The sequence below is a fragment of the Bos indicus genome, chromosome 1 (genome assembly GCF_029378745.1).
Source record: "Bos indicus isolate NIAB-ARS_2022 breed Sahiwal x Tharparkar chromosome 1, NIAB-ARS_B.indTharparkar_mat_pri_1.0, whole genome shotgun sequence".
NCBI classification, from domain to species: Eukaryota; Metazoa; Chordata; class Mammalia; order Artiodactyla; family Bovidae; genus Bos; species Bos indicus.
In genome coordinates this window covers 38811383-38837504 of record NC_091760.1, presented here as the reverse complement: position 1 = coordinate 38837504, position 26122 = coordinate 38811383, and the positions used below count along the sequence as shown (strand labels likewise).

Sequence of the window (26122 nt, the reverse complement as noted above, 5' to 3'; positions counted from 1 at the left end):
TCAGTCCTTCCAATGAACACCCAGGACTGATCTCCTTTAGGATGGACTGGTTGGATCTCCTTGCAGTCCAAGGAACTCTCAAGAGTCAGAGCTCAGAAATAGTCCCGTATCTTTCTCCAAGAGCTTTTTCCACTTGTTAGTTGGGAGACAAGGCTTATTTCTCAGAATAAGCTTCATGTGCGGTCTAACATTACACTGGGCATGTTAGAAAATTAGGTGTTTTTTGGCCATACCGAGTGGTATGTGTGATCTTTGTTCCTGACCATGGATGGAACTCATGCCCCCCGCCCCACCCCCGAATTGGAAGTACAGAGTCTTTACCACTGAACTGCCAAGGAAATCCCAGAAATTTAGTTTGAAATCATAGAATCCAGCTTTCGAGATTGGAAAGGAGCTTGTTTGTTTGTTTAGCTCACTGTATTGTGCTTGACAGAAGTATTACTCAATTTCAAGCAGAATGAGCACCAGAATTTGTTAAAAGGGTGATGACTTTAGTAGTTATACTAAATGATATAATACATATGTGTGTGTATATATATATAATTATATTAATATATTTACTTTGCTATGATTACAGATGAGGTTCAACTTGTGACCACTGGGAGTCACTGTGTAGCTGTCAGAGCTAAGGAGGCTCCCACGCCATCCACACCAGCTTGTTGGGCTGCTGGGGAGATAAGGTACTCATCTCTTTTTCCCCAACCACTGGCATTTATTGATTTGCCAACCGGTAGTTATTAAGTGTCCACAGAAAGCTGGGTGCTGTGTTAAATTAGGCAACACAGTGAGAATAAGCTGCCTGTGTGGCTAGCCGTGTTTTCCTGCCCCCAGCCCCATCCCCAGCAAAGCTCTTTAAATCTCCCTTATAATTTATGTTTCATTTATTTATTATTATTTATACATTTATTAGATTATATCTTTCTTACTAGAGATCTTTGAGAGAGAGGTCTACATTTTTAATTTGTAATTGTTAATCCCATTGGCTGATGTGTAGTAGATATTTACTGTATGTTTGTTGAGTGGCTGGATGCTATGCCAGTCATTTCCTCTTGTTCTTTAGATTTTGATGTTATTAATATTTCTTCTTGACTGCACTACGTATTATTACCTAGTTATTGCCACTCACCTGCATCACTCCCTGCTCACTGTCCTTTAATGCTACTGTGATAATTGAATATTTTCCTTTCATATCAGTTGTTATTCTTCATTCTGCTGTAACAGTTTAGAAGTCTTGTTTATAGCACATCAGAAATGAATGACATCATCATTATCAATTGCAGCATGAATAGTTTCACCTTTGTTAATAGGAATGAGAATTGAACGATGTATATGAAAAGCTGTGTTGTGTTGGAAAACAGCTCTGGAAGAGGACTAAGTTCTCAAGAGGAAAATGTATATTGTAGTATTGAATTTTTCAAGAATAGAAAATGTATTAATTCTCATCACCTCCCTTTTTTCATTTATAAAATCCACTCAACTCTTATTAAATATTAAGTGGGGACCAGGCAGTGTACTAGGTATTAAGGAGAGTACAGTGATAGGAATTAAGCAGAGTCTAATGTGTTAAACAGCTCACTGTACAGTTGTGGGTGAAAGCTAGAAATAATATAAAAAACAATTAGACTGTAAATACAGAATTTAACTGCCAAATAAGTGGAATAGACCATAGGAATTTAGAAGTGTGAGTGATTTCATTTAGATTAGATCTGTCATGACTGGCTCCAGGAAGTTGAATTTTTCTTGTGGTTTTGAAGTATTGAGACATTCCATTCCCTGGAATGGAGAGCAGAGAATGTTTGGGGAGAGATGTTCAGGTATGTCTGGGCAATAAAGAGAAAAAATTATGTCTAAAGATGAGAACATGTGTAGGGGAAAACTATCATGGAGGTAGTGAGTCCATCTTCTGAAGTACCTAGGATATATTTGTAATCAGGAGTTTTGGGGCCATAGTAGATCATGCTTAAAATTGGGTCTTGAAGGTTATTTCTCATTTTGTATCCTACTCTTCTTGCTAGAACAACTGGGTGTCTCTGTACGTACTACATTTAGAATTACCATATCCAATAATTTTTTCTGACACTGGCTATTACTAACAGTGCCAGTCTAAATATTGCCAGAAGGGCTTATGTTTCTTGCAGGAAAGTTGGCATTTCATCCAAGGAAGCTTTGCCTTTGCAGATGACAACTACTCGAACATATGTGGCCTGAAGGTATCCAATGTTTGGGCACCTGATTTGTTAGACAGTATAGAGCTCCAAGTCATATCACTAAGTTTTTTTTTCCTTTGGCTACCATTATTAAAAAGTATTCTCCCGGAAAACTTTTCTGCCAGGCTAGGAGCCACAGATGCTGAGCTTGTGTGATAAAACATTGAAGCCTTTGAGGATATATTGGTGGCTGGAAATGTTGCTAGTGAAATTAATTAAATTTGCATCTTTAAGTATTTCGGTTATTAGGTTAGTAGAAATGTGTGCTTAGGGAAAAATTAGCAGTATAATCCTGTTTGTATTCTTTTCTTAACTTCTCTCCTTCATGTTATATTTAAGGATTGCCAGTCAGGGGAACAACCCTTTTTTTCCCATAATTGAGAACCAACCTTTATTCCCATAATTGCATAGAGACTTCTGTTCCTGTCATTGCCAATAGATTGTCTAGTCCCATTAAGGAAAATGGATCTTTGTTTTTGTGAAAGTTATAGAATGAGGTGACTGGAACCTCACAGGTAATGAAGACCAGATAAACTGATCAAACGAAGAAAACCATAAAGAAAAGAATTGATTTATGGTAGTGATTTTTTTGTTTGTTCAAAAAAGTCTCTAATTAAATTTTCTTTTGTGGGAGTAATAGTGAAGGAACCTCTGGAAATTATTTGTGTGTATGTCTGATTTCAGGATATGAATTTTATTATTTTATGTAATTAGGTCATGTACCCTGAGCTCTCACTCACCTGTAGGGCATGTTGTTCAAACTACAAGAGGAAGTAAACCACAATTTTAAATCAACAATTGAAAGAGATGGTGTACCTGGTATAAAAACATTGTACTTCTCATTCTAAGGACTGTTTAATCGTATGTCTGTCCAAGACTTGCAGTATGACTGGGGGGAAAAAAAATCTCAACAGGTATTTACCATTTAACTCTGTAGGTAGTTCTGTAGATTTTAGCTATTTTAAAAAATAGATTAATAATAGATTAATTAACTAATTATTGTAATAAGTGAAGTCACTCAGTTATGTCCGAGTCTGTGCGACCCCATTTACTGTAGCCTGCCAGGCTCCTCCATCCATGGGATTTCCCAGGCAAGAAACTGGAGTGGGTTGCCATTTCCTTCTCCACTTTATTGTAATAAAAGTGTCCATAAATAATTGTGTTCAAAGTGATTTACAAAATGTAATTATCATATGTGTACAAAAAATAGTTTCCTATTAACAAAATTGCAGAGATTTCTTGGTAATTAACCTTATATTGCACATAACCTTTACATATATAAAATTAAATTATATTTAATAAGATAGAATTTTTCATATATACTGAGATCTTTTAAAATCGGTCAAGTATGAAACTTCCGTTTGGAATTAATTAAAAATGTTTCTTCTAAATGACACTAGGAGCATACTCACCATTCAGGTTGACCTAAATACTAAGCTAAAAGGACAGAATGGGTTGGCAGGCCATCGAGGCAATCAAATTAAAATTAAAAAGTTTTGTCAGCTATAAAGACAGATATTTTATATTAAGCACGTTGAATTATTTACAGAAATTTTTACTTTAAAAATTTGAACAGTGTGAGGTTGAGGCTCTATAAATACAACTATTAAATATAATACAAAAAATATCAAATGAATACATTCGATAAATCCATGAAGTTACTAGACCAAATTTTAAAAAATAATGGGAAAAATTCCCAAGATATTTTAATTCCTATTTCTATAAAATCACTTTTTGAACATGAAATGTGATTTATATTTGTGTTTTTAATCTGCCTTTTCCATTTCTCACCAGAGCCAAATGGTTAATATTGTGTGAAAGGAAAAACTGAATGAACAAAACAGTGGTAAATGTAAACTGAGCTTATTTATATATGACCATTTGGTTTTGAAGCAGTAGAAAAATTATTTTATATATAAATGGTCATTTGTCTGAAAATATTTCTTAGATAAATTAAGAATGGTAATTCTCAGGTCATAATTTTTTGACAGCATAAAGGAATTCCTTTTTTTTTTTTTAATGTCCATGTTTCTATAGAGTAGTGAAAAATCAGAAAGAATACTTTAGAAAGAAAATCTTGGAAACAGAATTAGAAGACACTTTAGAAATGATCTAATGACTAGTACAGTTCCCTCAACGTGTAAATGGGAAAACTGAGCTATGGTGAGAGACAGGCGCCAAGTTTGTTGACTTTTTTTTAAAACTTTTTATTATGAAAACATTTTTCACACGCATAAAAGTAAAGTGAATAGCAGAGAACTCGGCTTTTCTTTCTAATAATCGCTGAGAAGGTGGCAATACAGCACTTCAGACGTGGCTAGTGACACATGTTGAAATGATAATGTTTTGGATATATTGAGTTAAAATGTGATTTAAAATGAATTTCATCTGTTTCTTTTTGCTTTTCCAAACATGGCTTCTAGAAAATTTGAAACTACATAAATGGCTTACATTATATTTTTGTTGGACAGTGCTGGCATAGAGTCCTCATTTACTTATACCTACTTCAATGGTTGTCAACTCATGACACATCTTGTTTCATTTATACCCCATGGAACTACATATGGTCAAACTGGTAACCAGTCCCAGCTCTGGCACGGGATGCCTGCTTGTTGTCTAGTGCCCTTTCTTCCTCTACCCTTTTCAGTTGAAGTCTTGTGTGTGTGTGCTAGTTTCACTATCTCCTAATTAAGATTACATTTCTGAGATTTACTGATTTTGACAGGTTAATAATGCATTCGTTCATTTCCTTTACAGACTATTATTTTAATTGATAGATTCTTAGATCAAATTTCCTATTTACTAAGTTGGACGGGCTTTTTCATAAATCATTGCTTATTCTTCCAAAATCCAGGTCATGTAAGGATAGCAGTAGAGTTAGTGCTTTCTCCACTATGCTTCTCATTTATATTTTTCATGCAAAGTTTCATTATTTACTGAAAGTAGATGTTGAAAATCATAATTGTTCAATAATCAGTAAATATACCCATTGAATGTATACCATGTAAAAAAGCTCAGGGTGTGTGTATGTACCACCCCATCCCCTATGATCCATCATTCAGAGAGTAGTCATGGGTGGGAAGAAAGAGAAGGAAACATAAATGTGTCTTTGAGGATGCTGGACCTGAAGTGTCAGGAAAAGATCAAAGCAGATATGTCTAAAGATTAGTAAGAGCTGAACTACTGAGAAAAGGTTTTCTATCTAGGCGTTCTCTTTAGTGATGACTTCCTGAATCAAAGAGGAAAACATTTGGATAAAACTATTTATTACAGAAATATGCTCTTTCAGGGAATATTTACAATTTAGTTTCTTCATATGTCTTTATCCTTGTTACAGTTATTTCAGCAAAGTATACTATCTGTATTTTAAAAACCATATTTGTGTTGTTTGGATGCATGTAAATCATTAATGGAATCTATGTAATATTATGTTTTTAAGCTTAATTACAAACCTGACTTCCACATTTCCACCTTGGAAAATTGAATGGGCTTTATCAAAGAAAATCTGAGAGTTTTGAATTTTTCCTTTTTCTTGACATCAGCACTTAGAGCAGGTGTCTGCTGTTTACCTTCAGGGTGATCTAGGTGGCAATGGTGATGTCAGTTGGTAGGCTGTCTTCTGCCGGCTCCACAAAGCCACATCCCCCTGGAAAAATGACCTGGAAGGACCTGTTGCCTGACTCCCTGGCCCTCTGTCCTCTGGTTATGTGAGGACATTGGGGAAAACCAGTGGGAAATAAAAAGTAGGGAGGTGAGTCTGGGGACCTCTTCCCTTTGTTCTGTTCCTGTGGGGTTGCTGAAGGTGGCTGCTGTCCACCTAGCCCCTCTGTCTCTGGGTTTTGGTCATCACCACTCAGTCCTCAGAGAAGATACTGGCACCCCACTGCAGTACTCTTGCCTGGAAAATCTCATGGACACAGGAGCCTGGTAGGCTGTAGTCCATGGGTTTGCAGAAAGTCGGACTTCACTTTCACGCATTGGAGAAGGAAATGGCAACCCACTCCAGTGTCCTTGCCTGGAGAATCCCAGGGACGGAGGAGCCTAGTAGGCTGCCATCTATGGGGTTGCACAGAGTTGGACATGACTGAAGTGGCTTAGCAGCACTAAGTCCTCTGCAGACTTAGGGTTGCTAACGCCTACCTGATAAAAGGCCAGTGAAAGTGAAAGTGTTAGTTGCTGAGTTGTGTCTGATTCTTTGCAGCCCCATGGACTGTAGCCCACCAGGCCCCTCTGTCCATGGAATTCTCCAGGCAAGAATACTGGAGTGGGTTGCCATGCCCTTCTCCAGGTGATCTTCATAACCTAGGGATTGAACTTGGGTCTTCTGCATTGCCAATGGATTCTTTACCATCTGAGCCATCACAGAAACCCGTTAAAAGGCCAGAGGTACTGTTTATCCCTTCTAGGCTTTCCACCCTTGCACATACATTTATAAATCCTTTTATTAAATTTCCCTTAAACTATCCTAATTTGAATGTGCCATTTGTCTTCCATGGGATTCAAAGTGTATGAGGATTTCTAGCCCTGGCCCTTCATGTTGGAATTCTGGTTTGACCCAGGATGCTCAGCATTCTCACCTCAGAAGCTGAGTTTCTACTTTGAAAAGAAATTAGTGTGTTACTGGAGGTTCTGGTACTTTGAGCACAGGCTATAGAACAAGGATTTCCTCACATTCCTTTCTGTCTATAAATAATAAAATGCATGCTTTACCAGAATGAAATACAGAACTGACATTCTAGAATGTACTTGAAAACTAAACAGTTCTTCAAGGTATCCTTCAGTGAAACTAAGGATTGGGGTGGCAGCTGCAGCCCTGAAGTCAGTACACTTGGACTTGACTTTAAATCAACGCCACAGACACATTTGGCCTCAAGTTGCTGGCAGTGGCATTAAGTCCTAGTGCACTTAAGAGCTTCAGGTTTCTAATAAGCATTTTCTTCAAAGCAGTGGCTTGATTTGCTCTGTGATTTTTGTCAAGTGTGTATCATATCAAAGGATAAGTGTTTGCCAAAGCCTTTCTTCAGCCACAAAAAGGGGAGTTTTGTTTGAAGAAAGTCAAGTTGTGCTGGCTGGTCCCCGCTGGGAAGATGAAAGAAATGACTGAATTTCCTGTTACCCTGTTGTTGTTGTTTGTATCCCTCAAGTATTTTAATCAACATGAAAGGACTTGTCGCACTGTGAGAGCCATGCAATCTGAGAAAGCCATTCAAAGGCCGCCAAATAGATTTGCAGCTAATAAAGTTGTATTTGTCTGTGGTGTCAAAGACCAGATTTATGGGAGCTGATTAATAAGGACCAGAATACCAGGCATGGAAAGATGGTCAGGAGATTAATTTCCAAGTTCATTTCTCCACTGTAGATTCTTGATATGCATTATATACATCGAAAGAAACAACAAGATAAGTTTTAAAAGGCTGGTTTTGGTCTGGCTATAATGTAGCATTGAGACATGATTATGATATAAACTGCATAGGGCATAAGCCCTCTTGGAGGAGATAGCCATTAACCTCACCATAGAGCCCCCAGAACTTACCCAGGACTGGGAAACAGACTCTTGAAGGGCACAAACAAAACCTTGTGTGCACGAGGACCCAGGCGAAAGGAGCAGTGACCCCAAAAGTGACTGACCTAGACTTTCCTGTGAGTATCCCGGAGTTTCCAGCAGAGGCATGGGTTGGTGGTGGCCTGCTGCAGGATTGGGGGCACTCAGTGCAGTAATGCATGCATGGGACCTTTTGAAGAACCATTTTCCTCATTAACTCCGCCATATCTTGGCCTCAGGTCAAACAATAGGGAGGGACGCAGCCCTGCCCATCAACAGAAAATTGGATTAAAGATTTACTGAGCATGACCCCCCCATCAGAGCAAGACCCAGTTCCCTGTCAGTCTCTCCCATCAGGAAGCTTCTATAAGCTCCTTATCCATCAGAAGGCCAACAGAATAAAAACTACAATCACAGAAAACTAAACAAACTGATCACATGGACCACAGCCTTGTCTAACTCAGTGAAACTATGAGCCATGCGATGTAGGGCCACCCAAGATGGATGGGTCATGCTGGAGAGTTCTGACAAAATGTGGTCTACTGGAGAAGGGAATGGCAAACCACTTCAGTATTCTTGGCTTGAGAACCCCATGAAGAGTATGAAAAGGCAAAAAGATAGGACACTGAAAGATGAACTCCCCAGGTTGGTAGGTGCCCAGTATGCTACTGGAGATCAGTTGAGAAATAACTCCAGAAAGAATGAAGAGATGGAGCCAAAGCAAAAACAGAACCCAGTTGTGGATGTGACTGGTGATGGAAGCAAGGTCCAATGCTATAAAGAGCAGTACTGCATGGGAACCTGGAATGTTAGGTCCATGAATCAAGGCAAATTGGAATTGGTCAAACAGGAGATGGCAAGAGGGAACATCGACATTTTAGGAATCTGTGAACTAAAATGGACTGCAATGGGTGAATTTAAATCAGATGACCATTGTATCTACTACTGTGGGCAAGAATCCCTTAGAAGAAATGGAGTAGTCATCATAGTCAACAAGAGAGTCCAAAATGAAGTACTTGAATGCAATCTCAAAAACAACAGAATGATCTCTGTTCGTTTCCAAGGCAAACTGTTCAGTATCACAGTAATCCAAGTCTATGTTCTGACCAGTAATGCAGAAGAAGCTGAAGTTGAATGATTCAGTGAAGACCTACAAGACCTTCAAGAACTAACACCCCCAAAAGATACCCTTTTCTTTATAGGGGACTGAAATGCAAAAGTAGGAAGTCAAGAAATAGCTGGAGTAACAGGCAAATTTGGCCTTGGAGTACAGAATGAAGTAGGGCAAAGGCTAGCAGAGTTTTGCCAAGAGAATGCACTGGTCATAGCCAGCACCCTCTTCAACACAAGAGAAGACTCTACACAAGGACATCACCAGATGGTCAATACCAAAATCAGATTGATTACATTCTTTGCAGGCAAAGATGGAGAAGCTCTCTATAGTCAGAAAAAACAAGAACTGGAGCTGACTGTGGCTGAGATCATGAACTCTGTATTGCCAAATTCAGACTTATGTCATGAATTCCTTATTGCTAAATTCAGACTTAAAATGAAGAAAGTAGAGAAAACCACTAGACCATTCAGGTATGACCTAAATCAAATCCCTTAAGATTATACAGTGGAAGTGAGAAATACATTCAAGGGATTAGATCTGATAGACAGAGTGCCTGAAGAACTATGGACGGAGGTTCGTGACATTGTACAGGAGACAAGGATCAAGACCATCTCCAAGAAAAAGAAATGCAAAAAGGCAAAATAGTTGTCTGAGGAGGCCTTTCAAATAGCTGAGAAAAGAAGAGAAGCTAAAGGCAAAGGAGAAAAAGAAAGATATACCCATTTGAATGCAGAGTTCCAGAGAATAGCAGGGAGAGATAAGAAAGACTTCCTCAGTGATCAGTGCAAAGAAATAGAGGAAAACAATAGAATGGGAAAGACTAGAGACCTCTTCAGGAAAATTAGAGATATTAAGGGAACATTTCATGCAAAGATGGGCCCAATAAAGGACAGAGATGGTATAGACCTAACAGAAGCAGAAGATATTAAGAAGAAGTGGCAAGAATACACGGAAGAACTGTACAAAAAAGATCTTTATGACCCAGATAACTGCAATGGTGGGATGAATCACCTAGAGCTAGACACCCTGAAATGCTAAATCAAGTGGGCCTTAGGAAGCAGAACTAGAAACAAAGCTAGTGGAGGTGATAGAATACCTGTTGAACAATTTCAAATCCTTAAAGATGATATGAAAGTGCTGCACTCAATATGCCAGCAAATTTGGAAAACTCAGCAGTGGTCACAGGACTGGAAAAGGTCAGTTTTCATTCCAGTCGCCAAGAAAGGCAGTGCCAAAGAATGTTCAAACTATTGCACAATTGCACTCATCTCACACTCGAGCAAAATAATGCTCAAAATTCTCCAAGCCAGGCTTCAACAGTATATGAACTGTGAACTTCCAGATGTTCAAGCTGGTTTTAGAAAAGGCAGAGGAACTGGAGATCAAATTGCCAACATCCTTTGGATCATCAAAAAAGCATGAGAGTTCCAGAAAAAATCTTAATTCTGCTTTATTGACTATGCCAAAGCCTTTGACTGTGTGGATCACAGCAAATGATGGAAGATTCTTAAAGAGATGGGAATACCAGACCCCCTGACCTGCCTCCTGAGAAATCTGTATGCAGGTCAAGAAGCAACAGTTAGAAATGGACATGGAACAACAGACTGGTTCCAAATCAGGAAAGGAGTACGTCAAGGCTGTATATTGTCACCATGCTTATTTAACTTATATGCAGAGTACATCATGCAAAATGCCAGGATGGATGAAGCACAAGCTGGAATCAAGATTGCTGGGAGAAATATCAATAACCTCAGATACACAGATGATACCACTCTTAGGGCAGAATGTGAAGAAGAACTAAAGAGCCTCTGGAGAAAAGTGAAAGAGGAGAGTTAAAGGCTGGCTTAAAACTCAGTATTCAGAAAATGAAGATCATGGCGTCTGGTCCCATTACTTCATGGCAAATAGATGGGGAAATAATGGAAACTGTTACAGACTTTATTTTCTTAGGCTCCAAAATCACTGCAGATGGTGACTGCTCCATGAAATTAAAAGACTCTTGCTCCTTGGAAGAGAAGCTATGACCAGCCTAGACAGCATATTAAAAAGCAGAGACATTGCTTTGCCAACAAAAGTCTGTCTAGTCAAAGTTACGGCTTTTCCAGTAGTCATATGTGGATGTGAGAGCTGGACTGTAAAGAGAGCTGAGCGGCAAAGAATTGATGCTTTTGAAGTATAGTGTTAGAGAAGACTCTTCAGAGTCCCTTGGACTGCAAAGAGATCCAACCAGTCCATCCTAAAGGAAATCGGTCCTGAATATTCATTGGAAGGACAGATGCTGAAGCTGAAACTCCAGTACTTTGGCCACCTGTTGTGAAAAAACTGACTCATTTGAAAAGACCCTGATGCTTGTAAAGATTGAAGGTGAGAGGAGAAGGGGACGACTGAGGATGAGATGGTTGGATGGCATCACCGATTCAATAGACATTGAGTCTGAGGAAGCTCTGGGAGTTGGTGATGGACAGGGAAGCCTGGCATGTTGTAGTCCATGGAGTCTTAAAGAGTTGGACACAACTGAGCAACTGAAATTTTATGCATGTACATGATCTAATGAATTTAGAATAATGATTTCCAGTTGAAATTACTTTATTAATGGTAATGATATATGCAGTGTCTAAATTTATTTATTTTAATTTATTCTATATTCTTGTTGTCATTCTATATATGTCTGAGAAGTGAAAGTGGAGGTCATTCAGTTGTGTGATTCTTTGCGACCCCCATGGACTATACAGTCCATGGAATACTCCAGGCCAAAATACTGGGGTTTGTAGCCTTTCCATTCTCCAGGTGATCTTCCCAATCCAGGAATTGAACCCAGGTCTCCTGCATTGCAGGCAGATTCTTTACTATCAGAGCCACAAGGGAAGCCCATATACATATGTATGTATATACATATATATTGATATATTTTTGTTATTTTTGAGCCTTTAAATATTCTATTACAGTGATCATGTGACAATGCTTGTGCCCTTAAAAAAAAAAAAGAGAGGTAAAGAAAAAAAGGAAAAAGTACCACCTTATTTTTATTTAATATAATTTATAATTACCAGTTAGGAAATTAACTGTAAGGTATATTCTTATTCAAATGAAGCAGAACTCAAATTTTCTCATTGTCAGTTCTTGAGACAAGAGTGAAGTATGGCATTATTATACTTGCTCTCAGAAAGTTGAATCGTGTCACTTGATGAGGGCAAAAATGTAAGAATACCACCCCTACTCTGTATTTCGTTTTGAGTCTCATCTTTTCTTGTTCTTATTTTTTATGTCTTGTCTTATTTTCTTTTATTCCTATTTAAAAAAAATTATGCAAGAAGTTAATCATATTCCTTGTCGTCGTTTAGTCGCTAAGTCACATCTAGCACTTGTGACCCCATGGGCTGTAGCAGGTTTCCCTGTCCTTCATGGTCTCCCGGAGTTTGCTAAAAACTCGTGTCCCTTGAGTTGGAAATGCCATCCAGTTAACTATCACATCCTCTGTTGCCTCCTTCTCCTCTTGCCCTCATGCTTTCCCAGCATCAGAATATTTTCCAATGAGTCAGCTCTTTGCATTGAGTGGCCTCAGTATTGGAGTTTCAGCTGCAGTGTCAGTCCTTCGAATGAATATTCAAGACTGATTTCTTTTAGAATTGACTCGTTTGACTTCGTTGCTGTTCAAGAGACTCTCAAGAGTCTTCTCCAGTACCACATTTCAAAAGCATCAATTCTTTGGCACTCAGCCTTCTTCATGGTCCAACTTTCACACCTGTACATGACTACTGCAGAAACCATAGCTTTGACTATTTGGACCTTTGTTGGCAAAGTGCTGTTTCTGCTTTTTAATATACTTCCTATGTTTGTCATAGCTTTTCTTCCAAGGAGCAAGTGTTTTTTAATTTTGTGGCTGCAGTCACTGTTCTAAGTGATTTTAGAGCCCAAGAAAGTAAAGTCTGTCAGTGCTTCCACTTTTTCCCAATCTGTTTAGTGTGAAGTGATGGGAACGGATGCCATGATTTTAGTTTTTTGAATGTTGAGTTTTAAGCCAGGTTTTTCACTCTTTTCTTTCAGTTTCATCAAGAGACTCTTTAGTTCCTCTTCACTTTCTGCTATATGGTGGTGTCATCGGCATATCTGAGGTTATAGATATTTCTTCTGGCAATCTTGATTCCAACTTGTGGTTCATCTAGCATGGCATTTTGCATGATGTACTCTACATAGAAGTTAAATAAACAGGGTAACAATATATAGCCTTGACATACTCCTTTCCCAGTTTTGATCCAATCCATTGTTCCATGTCTGGTTCTAGCTGTTGCTTCCTGACCTGCATAGCATGACCACTTGTTTCTCATGAGGTAGGTAGTTCAGTTCAGTTCAGTTGCTCAGTCATGTCCGACTCTTTGTGACCCCGTGGACTGTAGCACCCCAGGCCTCCCTGTCCATCACCAACTCCCTGAGTTTACTCAAAACTCATGTCCATCTCACCCTCTGTCGTCCCCTTCTCCTCCTGCCTTCAATCTTTACCAGCATCAGGGTCTTTTCAAATGAGTCAGTTCTTTGCATCAGGTGGCCAAAGTATTGGAGTTTCAGCTTCAGCATCAGGCCTTCCAATGAGTATTCAGGACTGATTTCCTTTAGGATGGACTGGTTGGATCTCCTTGCAGTCCAAGGGACTCTCAAGAGTCTTCTCCAACACCACAGTTCAAAAGCATCAGTTCTTCGTTACTCAGCTTTATATTGGATGTCTGGTATCCCCATCTCTTAAAGAATTTTCCACAGTTTGTTGTTATCCACACAAAGGCTTTAGCATAGTCACTGAAGCAGAAGTAGATGTTTTTCTGGAATTCCTTTGCTTATTCTGTGATCCAGTGGATGTTGGCAATTTGATCTCTGGTTCTTCTGCCTTTGCTAAATCCAGCTTGTACAGCTGGAGCTTTTCAGTTCATGTACTGCTGAAGCCTAGCTTGAAGGATTTTGAGCATTATTTTGCTAGCATGTGAAATAGGCACAATTGTACAGTAGTTTGAACTTTCTTTGGCATTGCCTTTCTTTGAGATTGGAATGAAAACTGACATTAGTCATATATTCCTTAGTATTTGGATATTCTCAACACTGTTCTGAAAAAAGTTCCTCTCCTTTTTTATATATTGATGCATTTCTTTTATTCCCATCATTCAACCCCCTCCTCCACAAAAGACAATTCTATTCATATAGTCTTGTAAAATATATATTACTGTTTACATGCATCTATTTTTAATTTATGTAAATGATATTGAAATTGATCATGTTTTTGTTCTTACATCTTCACTTATTAGCATGTTTTAAGATTTTTCTTGTGGCTGTCTTTAATGTTTGTGGAGAGCAATTACTAATAGCTCCAGAAAAAATGAAGTGGCTGGGCCAAAACAAAAATGATGCTCAGTTATGAATGTGTCTGGTGTTGAAAGTAAAGTCTGATACTGTAAAGAACAGTATAGGAACCTGGAATGTTAGATCCATGAATCAAGGTAAATTGGACAGGGTCAATCAGAAATGGCAAGAGTGAACATCGACATTTTAGGAATCAGTGAACAAAAATGGATAGGAATTGGCAAATTTAATTCCGATGACTGTTGTATCTATTACTGTGGGCAAGAATACCTTAGAAGAAATGGAGTAGCCCTCATAGTCAACAAAAGAGTCCAAAATGCAGTACCTGGGTGTAGCCTCAAAAATGACAGAATGGTCTCAATTTGTTTCCAAGGCAAATCATTCAACACCACAGTAATCCAAGTCTGTGCCCCAACCACTGATTCCGAAGAAGCTGAAGTTGAACAGTTCTGTGAAGACCTAGAAGACCTCCTAGAACTAAACAAAAAAAAAAGATGTCCTTTTCATCATAGGGGACTGGAATGCAAAAGTAGGAAGTCAAGAGATACCCGCAATAATGGAAAGTTTGGCCTTGAAGTACAAAATGAAGCAGGGAAAGGCTGTCAGAGTTTTATCAAGGGAACCTGTTCATAATAGCAAACAGCCTTTCCAACAACCCAAGAGACAACTTTACACATGGACAGTGTCAGTTGGTCAATACTGAAATCAGATTGATGATATTCTTTGCACTTGAAGATGGAGCAGGCTCTATATAGTAAGCAAAAGCAAGACCTGGAGCTGACTGTGGCTGAGATTGTGAACTCTTTATTGCAAAATTCAGACTTAAACTGAAGAAAATAGGGAAAAACCAGTAGGCCATGCAGGTATGATGTAAATAAAATATCTTATGATTATACAGTGGAAGTGATGGATAGATTCAAGGGATTAGATCTTGTAGACAGAGTATGGGTGGAGGTTTATAACATTGAACCTAAATCTAAAGAAAGAGAAATGCAAGAAGGCAAAATGGTTGCCTGAGGGGGCTTTATGTGAAGTGAAATATAAGGGATAAAGGGAAAGATACATGCAAATGAATGCAGAGTTCCATGGAATAGCAACTATAGATAAGAAAGCCTTCTTAAATCAACAGTGCGAAGAAATAGAGTAAAACAGTAGAATGGGAAACACTGGAGATCTCTTCTAGAAAATTGAAGTATCAAGGGAATATTTCATGCAAGGATGGACATGATAAAGGACAGAAACATTAAGGAAGGACTTAATAGAAACAGAAGAGATTAAGAAAAGGTGGCAAGAATACACAATGAACTATAAAAGTGAACTGTACAAAAAAGGTCTTAATGACCTGGATAACCATGATGGTGTAATGTGATCACTCACCTAGAGCCAGACATCTTGCAGTGTGAAGTCAAGTGGGCCTTAAGAAGCATTACCATGAACAAAGCTAGTGGAGGTGATGGAATTCCAGCTGAACTATTTAAAATCCTAAAAGATGATGCTGTTAAAGTACCACACTCAATATGTCAGCAAATTTGGAAAATCAGGCAATGAAAAGCAGGAGTGGAAAAGGTCAGTTTTCATTCTAGTCTCAAAGAAGGGCAGTGTCAGAGAATGTTCAGACTACAATTGTGCTCATTTCAAATGCTGACAAGGTGATGCTCAAAATCCTTTAAGCTAGGCTTTAGCAGTATGTGAACCTGTGTGGCTCACAGATTTGAAAACAAGCTTACAGTATCCAATGGGAAACAGAGGGGAGGGACTGGATGAATTAGGAGGTAGAAATCTTGATTTCAGCTTGTGGTTCATCCAGCCTGGCCTATATCATGGTGTACTCTGCATGTAAGTTAAATCAGGAGGGTGACAATGTATAGCTGTGTTGTACTTCTTTCCCAATTTTGATCCAGTCTGTTGTTCCATGTCCATTTGTAACTCTTGCTTCTTGACCTATGTACAGATTTCTCAGGAGGCAAATAAGGTGGTCTGGTATTCCTATCTTTTCAAGAATTTTCCACAGTTTGTTAGGATCCATACAGTCAAAAAAGGCATCAGTATAATTAGTGAAGCAGAAGTAGATATTTTTCTGGAACTCGCTTGCTTTCTTCATGATCCAACTAATGTTGGAGGTTTGGTTTCTGGTTCCTCTGCCCCTTCAAAGCCCAGCTAGAACATTTGAAAGTTCTCGGTTCACATGCTGCTGAAGCCTAGCTTGAAGGATTTCGAGCATTACCTTGCCAGCATGTGAAATGAGCACAGCTGTAAGGTAGTTTGAACTTTCTAAATTAGTTCATTTGTAAAATTTTTTTTAGATTCCTCATATAAGTGATATCATATGCTACTTATCTTTCTCTGTCTGACTTACTTCATCTAGTATGATAATATAGGTCCATCCATGTTATTGCAAATGGCTTTATTTCACTCTTTTTTATGACTGAGTAATATTCCATTGTGCTTCCAATGTGGCTCAGTCATAAAGAGAGTCTGCTTGTGGGAGATGCAGGTGATCCCTGGATTTGAAAGATTCCCTTGAGAAGGAAATGGTAACCCATTGCAGTATTCTTGCCTGGGACATACTATGGATGGCGGAGCCTGGCAGACTATAGTCCATGGGGTTTCAAAAGAGTTGAACACGACTTAATAAATAAATGACAACAACAGCAATATTTTGTTGTATATATGTACCACATCCTCTTTATTCATTCCTCTGTCAGTGGACATTTACATTGTTTCCGTATCTTGGCTATTGTAAATAGTGCTTCAGTGAACATTGGGGTGCATATATCTTTTCGAATTATGGTTTTCTCTGGACACATGCCCAGGGTTGGGATTGCTTCATCATATGGTAGTTTTATTTTTGTTTTTGTAAGCAGCCTCCATACTATTCGCCATAGGGCTGTTAGAGTTTACATTCCTCAATGTAGGAGGGTTCAGTTCAGTTCAGTCACTCAGTTGTGTTTGATCTTTGCAACCCTGCGGACTGTATCACTCCAGGCTTCCCTGTGCATCACCCATTCCGGGAGCTTGCTCAGATTCATATCCATTGAGTCAGTGATGCCATCCAACCATCTCATCCTCTGTCGTCCCCTTCTCCTCCTGCTTTCAGTCTTTCCCAGCATCAGGGTCTTTTCCAGTGAATCAGTTCTTCGCATCAGGTGGCCAGACTATTGGAGTTTCAGCTTCGGTATCCATCCTTCCAATGAATATTCAGGACTGATTTCCTCTAGGATGGACTGGGTGGATCTCCTTGCAGTCCAGGGGACTCTCAAGAGTCTTCTCCAGCACCACAGTTCAAAAGCATCAATTCTTCAGCGCTCAGCTTTCTTTATAGTCCCAACTCTCACATCCATACACGACTGCTGGAAAAACCATAGCTTTGACTAGATGGACCTTTGTTGGCAAAGTAATATCTCTGATTTTTAATATACTGTCTAAGTTGGTCATAACTTTTCTTCCAAGGAGCAGGGGTCTTTTAATTTCATGGCTGCAGTCACCATCAGCAGTGATTTTGGAGCCCCCCCAAATAAAGTCTCTCACTGTTTCCATTGTTTCACCATCTATTTGCCATGAAGTGATGGGACCAGATGCCATGATCTTCGTGTTTTGAATGTTGAGTTTTAAGCCAGCTTTTTCACTCTCCTCTTTTCACTTTTATCCAGAGGCTCTTTAGTTCTTCTTCACTCTCTGCCATAAGGGTGGTGTCATCTGCATATCTGATGTTATTGATATTTCTCCTGGCAATGTTGATTCCAGCTTGTGCTTCATCCAGCCCAGCATTTCACATTATGCACTCTGCATATAAGTTAAATAAGCAGGGTGACAATATGCAGCCTTGACGTACTCCTTTTCCAATTTGGAACCAGTCTTTTGTTCCATGTCCGGTTCTAACTGTTGCTCTCGTAGGAGGGTAGAGACTCACTTTAAAACTCTTGGAAAGAAAGGGAGAAGGCAGTATTTTTAGAGTGTAATCTACTAGCCCCAGGGATACTAAGGCATTGAAGAATGAGTGATGGGAAGCGGAAGGTCAGTTGGATTTTTTTGAATCTCACCCATCCAGGGTTTTTGGTAGCTCCTTGAAGTTATTTTGTGGATGTTGATGGTGTAGGCCATTATTACCATATGGCTTCTGTGGCCAAGTGGCAAGTGATGATTTTCCCAAACCATCATAAGAGAAAGGAAAAAGCAAAATATAAATATTTTCCTGACCACGGTGTCCAGTTCAGGACAATCTGTAGTCTCACTCATGTTTTCTTACAGTTTTTGTTGTGGTTATTTTTGTTTTGTTATGATTCGGTTATCATATAGTGTATTGTCTCCTTTAATTTCTGTAATTTTTCAGGGGGAGTCCAGTGGGAACCTTCTGACAGTTTTTCTGCCTACTGTCTGTTTATTCTCAATTTCTCCCTGTTTCTCCCCTTCCCTCTCCTTCCTTTGTTTCCCCGCTTCCTCCCTTTTCCCCCCCAAACTCTGGATAAGGGAAGCAGTAAGATGAGACAAAATAAGGATTGGATTTAGCAGCTTTTTTCTTCTCTGCCCATATCCAGTTTTCTAGCCCTACTAGTTTTCCTAAAATGCTCAGAACCTCAGATCAAGGTTTGAAATGTCCCCAAGAAATTGCTCAGTTTTCTTCTACTGAAGGTGTTAGCCTAGGGAGAGAAATTGTCATTAACATTGGTGATGTTTAAGAAATTTACTTATTCACTGGTTCTTACCTAAAAGTCTTTGTGAGCTTTTTCTATTCTGCAGTTATTCTGTTGTTATTTTCCTTACCATTTCCTGGGTTTAATTACTTCCATATTCCATATAACTCATATGATCCCAGAATTTTAAGACCCTGGAGTTTTTCATTTGCAGTTGCTTAAAGTACACTTATTTTAAGAGACACCCAAGAATTCCTCAAATGGTCTTGGGAGAAGTTCAGTCTTGTCTTTTTTCTTCATAAAATCCAGAATTCTTAAGAACTGGTTGGCAATTATCATATTTTTAGTGACAGCTTCCTTCCTTCTTAGAAAATTTCAGTTGTCTCTGGTTTTCTCTGGATGGGATTAAAGATGAACTTCTTCCCGGTCCTTTTAGATTTTCTGTATTTTTAAATATTCCCTAGTGAGCTAGTTTAATAATAAAACATATAAGAAAAGGCATTCAAAATGAGGAAGGATTAAAAAGTAATAAAATAGTAAGAAATGCCTAAAACTTTTGAAACTGTTAGTAAACTCTGTCACTGTTCTACATTCAGTTCTACATTCTCTCCAAATTCAGAGACTTGATCATGCAGACATCTGGAAGCAAAATTACTTTTCAAGTCATTCTATAAATAAAATCTATATGAGTTTTTCTATTTATACTTTACATAAACTATGTTAAAGATGAAAAACAGATAATGTTATGATTCCTGAAAAAGATTTAATTGTAGTAAATAATACCAAAGGTTTTCACCTCTTCACTTGAATCAATATATAGAATTGTTTGTTAAATATCAGCTAGTGTAGTGATGTGCCCGGACATCAGGCTTTTTTTTTTTTTTCTTGCAGGAACAATTGAAAGCAATAAAAATAAAACATCTGTGTACTTTACATAGAGGAAAGGGGAGATAAGATTTTTCCCTTGGACCTTCAGAGTAGAAATTGCCATGCAAAGACCTGAGATTTAAAGCATCAAAAATTGTTCTTTTCAGCTATTAAAATTTTGTCTCTTGGGCTCCCAGACTAAATACAGTTGGACCTCTCCATAAAACTGAAATGGTTCTGTAATGAGGATAAGTGGCAACTATTTAACGTATATGTCTCCTTTGGTACAGATATATACAACACTTTCATTTGGACATATATTGCTAATGTTTTACTCTGAAACCTTGTATTTCTTCACACATTTGATTCACCATATGCCTTTGATGACAGTCCAATCTTAGAGCATTGCTTCTTATAGGGTTTGGGAAGTCTAATTAAGCTAAAATTTTAGATTAAGTCTGTAATGCATTTGGATTTCTCATGAGATTCTAATCCAGTTTACAAAATGTTTCCAGATGTACGGTCCAGTTCCAGATCAGTTTTTATGTATGTGAAGAAATCTTAATGCTTAAATTATAAAAATATATTATTTATATTCTTTGTTGTGAAAGTTACATTAAGGACATCATCTTGAAATTATTAAGAACATCGGTAGTTGTACAGAGTAATTTTAAACATTTTACACTTGTGTTCAAAACTAGGAAGCATAATCTTTGAAAATGTAGGCCCCATACATTAATCTTAGAAATTTATGATATTTAAACTTATTCTAGTTTTTTATCGTATCTTCAGAGATGAATTGCACTGTGTTGCACAGAACTGGGGGATGGAGCTTGTACAGCAAATTTGTAATTTTAGGCAATATATCTTTGCATCTAATTCTTTGATTCTGAATGCTTCCTAAATTCATTGTTCATTTATTTAAGAATGGGTCAGATATGCTGCTGGAAATCAGGAACATAAATATGAATGGGACAAAGAAAATTCTAAGGATTTAACACAAAAGCTATTAGAACTGATAAGCGAATTCAGCAAGGTAGCAGGATACGAGATTAACATACAGAGATGGGTTGTGTTTCTTTACAGTAGCTATGAAATATCAGGAAGGGAATGTAAACAATACCTTTTAAAATCACATACAAAATAAAAAATAAATACTTAGGAATAAACTTCACCAAGGAGGTGAAACACATGTTGAGAACTGCAAAACATTAATAAAGGAAGTTGAAAATGATTCAAAGACGAAGAATGACAGCCCATGCTCTTAGATTGGAAGAATTAATATTGTTAAAAAGGTCATATTACCCAAAGCAATATAGCAATTTAATGCAATATCCATCAAAATATCCATGACATTTTTCACAGAACTAGAACAAATAATCCTAAAATTTATATGGAACCATAAAAACAATCCTGAGGAAAACGAACAAAGCTGGAGGCATAACTGTCCCAAACAATATTACAGTGTTACAAAGCTACAGTAGTAAAAACACTGTGGTATCAGTGCGGAACAGACACATGGATCATGGGGACATAGTAGAGAGCCCAGAAATAAACCCACACACCGATGGCAATTACTCTTCAACGAAGGAGGCAAGAATACACGATGGGGAAAAGACAAAGTCTTCAGCAGGTGGTGTTGGGAAAGTTGGACAGATGCATGTAAATCAATGAAACTAGAATATACTCTCTCACCACCATACACAGGAATAAACTCAAAAGTTACTTAAAGACTTAACAAATATAAGACAAGACACCATAAAACTCTAAGAAGAGAACGTAGGAGAAACATTCTCTGACATAAATTGTACCAATGTTTTCTTAGGTCAGTCTCCCAAGGCAGTAGAAATAAAAGCAAAAGTAAACAAATGGGACCTAATCACACTTACAGGCTTTCGTACAACAAAGGAAATCATAAACCAAACAAAAACACATTCTACAGATTAGGAGAATATATTTGCAAATGACCAGTGCTTAATATGGAGAAGGCAATGGCACCCCACTCCAGTATTCTCGCTTGGAAAATACCATGGATGGAGGAGCCTGCTAGGCTACGGTCCATTGGGTCGCTAAGAGTCGGACAAGACTGAGCAACTTCACTTTCACTTTTCACTTTCATGCATTGAAGAAGGAAATGGCAACCCACTCCAGTGTTCTTGCCTGGAGAATCCCAGGGACAAGGGAGCCTGGTGGGCTGCCGTCTATGGGGTTGCACAGAGTCGGACACGACTGAAGCGACTTAGCAGCAGCAGCAGAGCAGCAGCAGCAGCAGTGCCTAATATAAAAACAGCCCCTACAGTTCAATAACAAAAATCAAAGCAATAGAAAAATGAGCAGAAGACTTAAATAGACATTTCTTCAAGGAAGACATATAGATGGCCAGTAGACATGTGAAAAGATGCTCTTCATCACTGATTATTAGAAAAATGAAAACCAAAATCAAATGAGTTAGTTGTAGTTCTGATACCAGTCAGAATGGACCTCATTTAAAAGTTGACAAGTAATTAATGCTGGGAAGAGTGTGGAGAAAGAGAACCCTTTACAGCTGTTGGTGGGAATGTAAATTGGTGCAGCCACTGTGGAAAACAGTATGGAGCTCAGTATAATCCAGCAATCCCTCTCCTGGGTGTATAGCATGGCAAAACTATAATTTGAAAAGATACATGCCCCCCAGTGTGCATAGCAGCACTATTTACAATAGCCAAGACTTGGAAACAACATACAGTCCAATGATAGATGAATGGATAAAGAAGATGTGGTGTGGATATATACATATATGTGTATGTATATGAAATATATATATAATATTACCCAGTCATTAAAAAGAATGAAATAATGCCTTTTGCAGCAACATGGATGGAACTAGAGATTATCATACTAAGTGAAGTAAGTCAGAAAAAGACAAATACTATATGATATCACTTAAATGTGAAATCTAAAATACGACACAAAACTTATCTATGAAACAAAAATGGACTTACACATATTGAGAGCAGGCTTGTGGTTGCCAAGGTGGAGGTGTTGGGGAAAAGAAGGATGGGGAATTTGGGCCTAGCAGATGCAAACTATTATATATAGGATGGATAAATAACAATAGCCTACCTTATAGCACAGGGAAGTATATTCCACATGCTTTGATAAACCATAATGGAAAAGAATATAAAAAAGAATATATATATATATGTATGTATGTATAACTGAGTCACTTTGCTGTACAGCAGAAATTAAACACAACATTGTAAGTTAACTACATTTCAATAAAATAAAAAAAAATGAATGGAAGAATGATCTGAAAGAGCTCACAGTCTGGTAAAGGATTCAGAAACATAAACTCATCTTAAGAGATGAATATGTGTGTGTTTAGTTGCTCAGTTATGTCTGACTCTACAGTCTACTCCATAGACTAGCTCACCAGGCTCCTCCATCCATGGGATTTTCCAGGCAAGAATACTGGAGTGGGTTGCCATTCCCTTCTCCAGGGGATCTTCCCAACCCAGAGATCGAACACAGGTCTCCCACATTGCAGGCAGACTCTTTGCCATCTGAGCCATCAGGGAAACTTCAGAGATGAATAGGATGTAACAAAGTGAATATTGAGGGGAAAAAAAAGCTTTGAGAAAAAAAGGAAACCTCTCTAAGCAGAAGGTTCAGTGTTAGCCAGAGTGTGAGTGTGGTAACAGCATGGGCAATTTCAAGAAGTTCTATGTCTCCAGTGAATAAAATGTAGTGTCACTAGTGACAGTAGATCAAGCTGGAAAATCAGGCAGCAAAAAGTGCAGCAAGGCCTTTCTTACTTGACTTGAAGTTTTCCTGCAGTGGGAAGCAAGGCACATGCTTTTAAGAGAGTGTAGTAATTTGGGCTGAACAGAGAATTGCTTTTAGGTTATAAAGACATGAGTCTCACCTACAGCTAAGCACATCCCTGTATGGGAACATCCCTGTGAAAAACCAGTGCTTATGGTCATCATAATAAATCTAAAAGAATGTTTATTAAATCCCTGTCCATACAGCTTCAAACTGAAATGACTAGAATCTCTATCATAGATAAATATATTGAGGGCATATTCATGCATAGAGTACATCCATGGAAAAAACAAACTAGAATAACTTTGTGGATACATTTCTACAGATGCAGCTATTTGGATGAATCTCAGGGGTATAAGGTGGAACCAAATGAACCAGACACAAAAGAGAACATATTATATAATCCCATATTTATGAAATTCACGAATAGTGAAAGCATAGCTTTTTTCATAGAAGTTAGGTTAGTTTGGGGAAGGGTATTGACTGTGAGGGAGAATGAGGGAGCATTTTGGATACTAAAGATGATCAGTATTATATCAGCAACTACATGGATGTAGATGCAAAATTCATAAATTCAGTGTGTTATATATACTGTGAGCTTTTCCCCATGTATTTTGCATCTTAATACAAGTTTTCAAAAACATGTTAGTCAGTGGAAATTGTTGGACTTACTTGAAAAGTAGTCTATTTTTCCTTTGTATTTCGGTAGTGCTTGTGTGCGTGTGTGTCATAATAGAAGGAACATTGGACTTTGTGTCAAATAATTGCAATTAAACAGTAGCTCAGCTTAGTATTGGTGAGATTTTGTGCAAATAATTTAGCCTCTTGGAGCTTCATTTTTCTCTCTGTAACATGGAGATAGTAATAATATTTCATTGGATTGCTATAATAACTGAGTAAGACACAGTTTTAGTTTTTTTTTTTTTTAAAAGAGAGTAAGCCCAGGGTGAGAAAGGAAAATAAAGCTTCAGAATTTACCAAGGACAATTCATACTAGTTTCCTTAAAATTTGTTCTTTGTTTACGTCTTCCTAGGATGAACACTTTTTCTTTACTTTCTTCTTCTTTCCTTTTTATAATATAATAGAATTCTAATTATAAAAATTTAATGACTAAAGGGTGCAATGATAGGCTGTTAAAGTTACCAGAGAGGCTGACATAAAATAGGAAGTGAAAGTACAGAAAATAGAAAAACAGTGGATGCTTAACAGTAGAGACATTCTTTGAGGGGGTAGGATGCAATGCTAGCTGGCAGCATTGAATCAAATGACATTGTCCAGAAAAGTAAAATTTGTTAAAACAGTTGGACATAGGGGAAAAGCAGACATCCATCCTGCTACAGCTCACAAACCATGTCATTTTATTTGTTTCAGATTTTTTTGTAACACGAGATGTAACCCCATCAAGGAGCTGTGCTACCACTGAAGATTATGTCTATTTTCTTAAAAATCTTTTCCTCAGACTTTAAAGGTGCAAGTAGGCATGAGTGAGTAGACATCACTATACAGATTGATGTGTATATCGAGGCTGTTTGATTAGACAGGAAAGAAATATATTTTTAACATTTTTAAAAGCAGTTTTTTCTTTCAGACAAGTGTTCAGATCTGTGACATTTGGAGAATTGTGTATGCAATATGAAAAATAATGATGTGTTGACAGGAAATAATCATTACATCAAAATTATTCTTAAAATTCCCAAACAATAACAATTCCGTTTTCATTAGATACAGTTAATGCTTAACATGACATTAATCTGGAGAATGATTTATAGGGAAAAAATTTAGTTTCAGATATAAGCAATTAAAAGAAGTTAAAATTTCTTTTCTGTATAATTGCTTGGCTTCCCAGGTTGCACTAGTGGTGAAGAGCCTGCCTACCAGTGCAGGAGATGTAAGAGATGTGGGTTCAATCCCTGGGTCCAGAAGATCCCTGGAGAAGGGCATGGCAACCCACTCCAGTATTCTTGCCTGGAGGATCCTATGGACAGAGGAGCCTGGTGGGCTATGGTCCACAGAGTCGCAAAGAGTCAGACACAACTGAAACGACTCCACTTGGATGCACATAACTGCTTTCCAGAACTGAAACTACCTTAAAAATCCAACATGAAGAGTCCCCATTTTAGAATAAATTCCGGGGTTTTATTGTTTTAAATAATGAGCCAGAGAGAAGTACAGACTTTCATTCATCAAGTATTTGCAGGATGCTGGGGATACGGTATGGAAGAACAAAACTCCCTGACCTCAAGGAAATTGCATCAAAGAGGTGGTAACAGGCTGTCTTGCTGTCCACTGATGGGCCAGAGATTGTCCACCCTTTCTCATACAGTGACTCAGTGCCCCTCCTAGGATGCACAAATAAAGGAAATAAGTAGCAACAGGAAGGAGCTTATGTTACTAGCTTATTAAATACCATAACACTTTGAGCACTACATAAGGAATATTTGCATGTAAATTAAATTATATATGTAATGGACTATTTTCCAGCTTTCCAACACTCTCTTTTAATATTCAGTATTATTTTTCAATATTGGCAACAAAACAAAACTTAAACTTCCATTGCAGCTAACTGTGGAAATTGCAGTGCATTAATGTGATTTCCAAGAGTTTCCATTGTGG

General features: G+C 38.0%; 1 long non-coding RNA gene across 1 annotated transcript in view; it reads left to right on the top strand.

Moving 5' to 3' along the window:
• Positions 1-274: 274 nt before the first annotated feature.
• The window catches only part of LOC139182269 (uncharacterized), a 167436-nt gene continuing 141588 nt past the window's right edge, over positions 275-26122 (top strand). The window contains exon 1 of the long non-coding RNA XR_011565921.1: positions 275-680. This is a non-coding gene — a long non-coding RNA (uncharacterized lncRNA). The remainder of the gene's footprint in view (positions 681-26122) is intronic.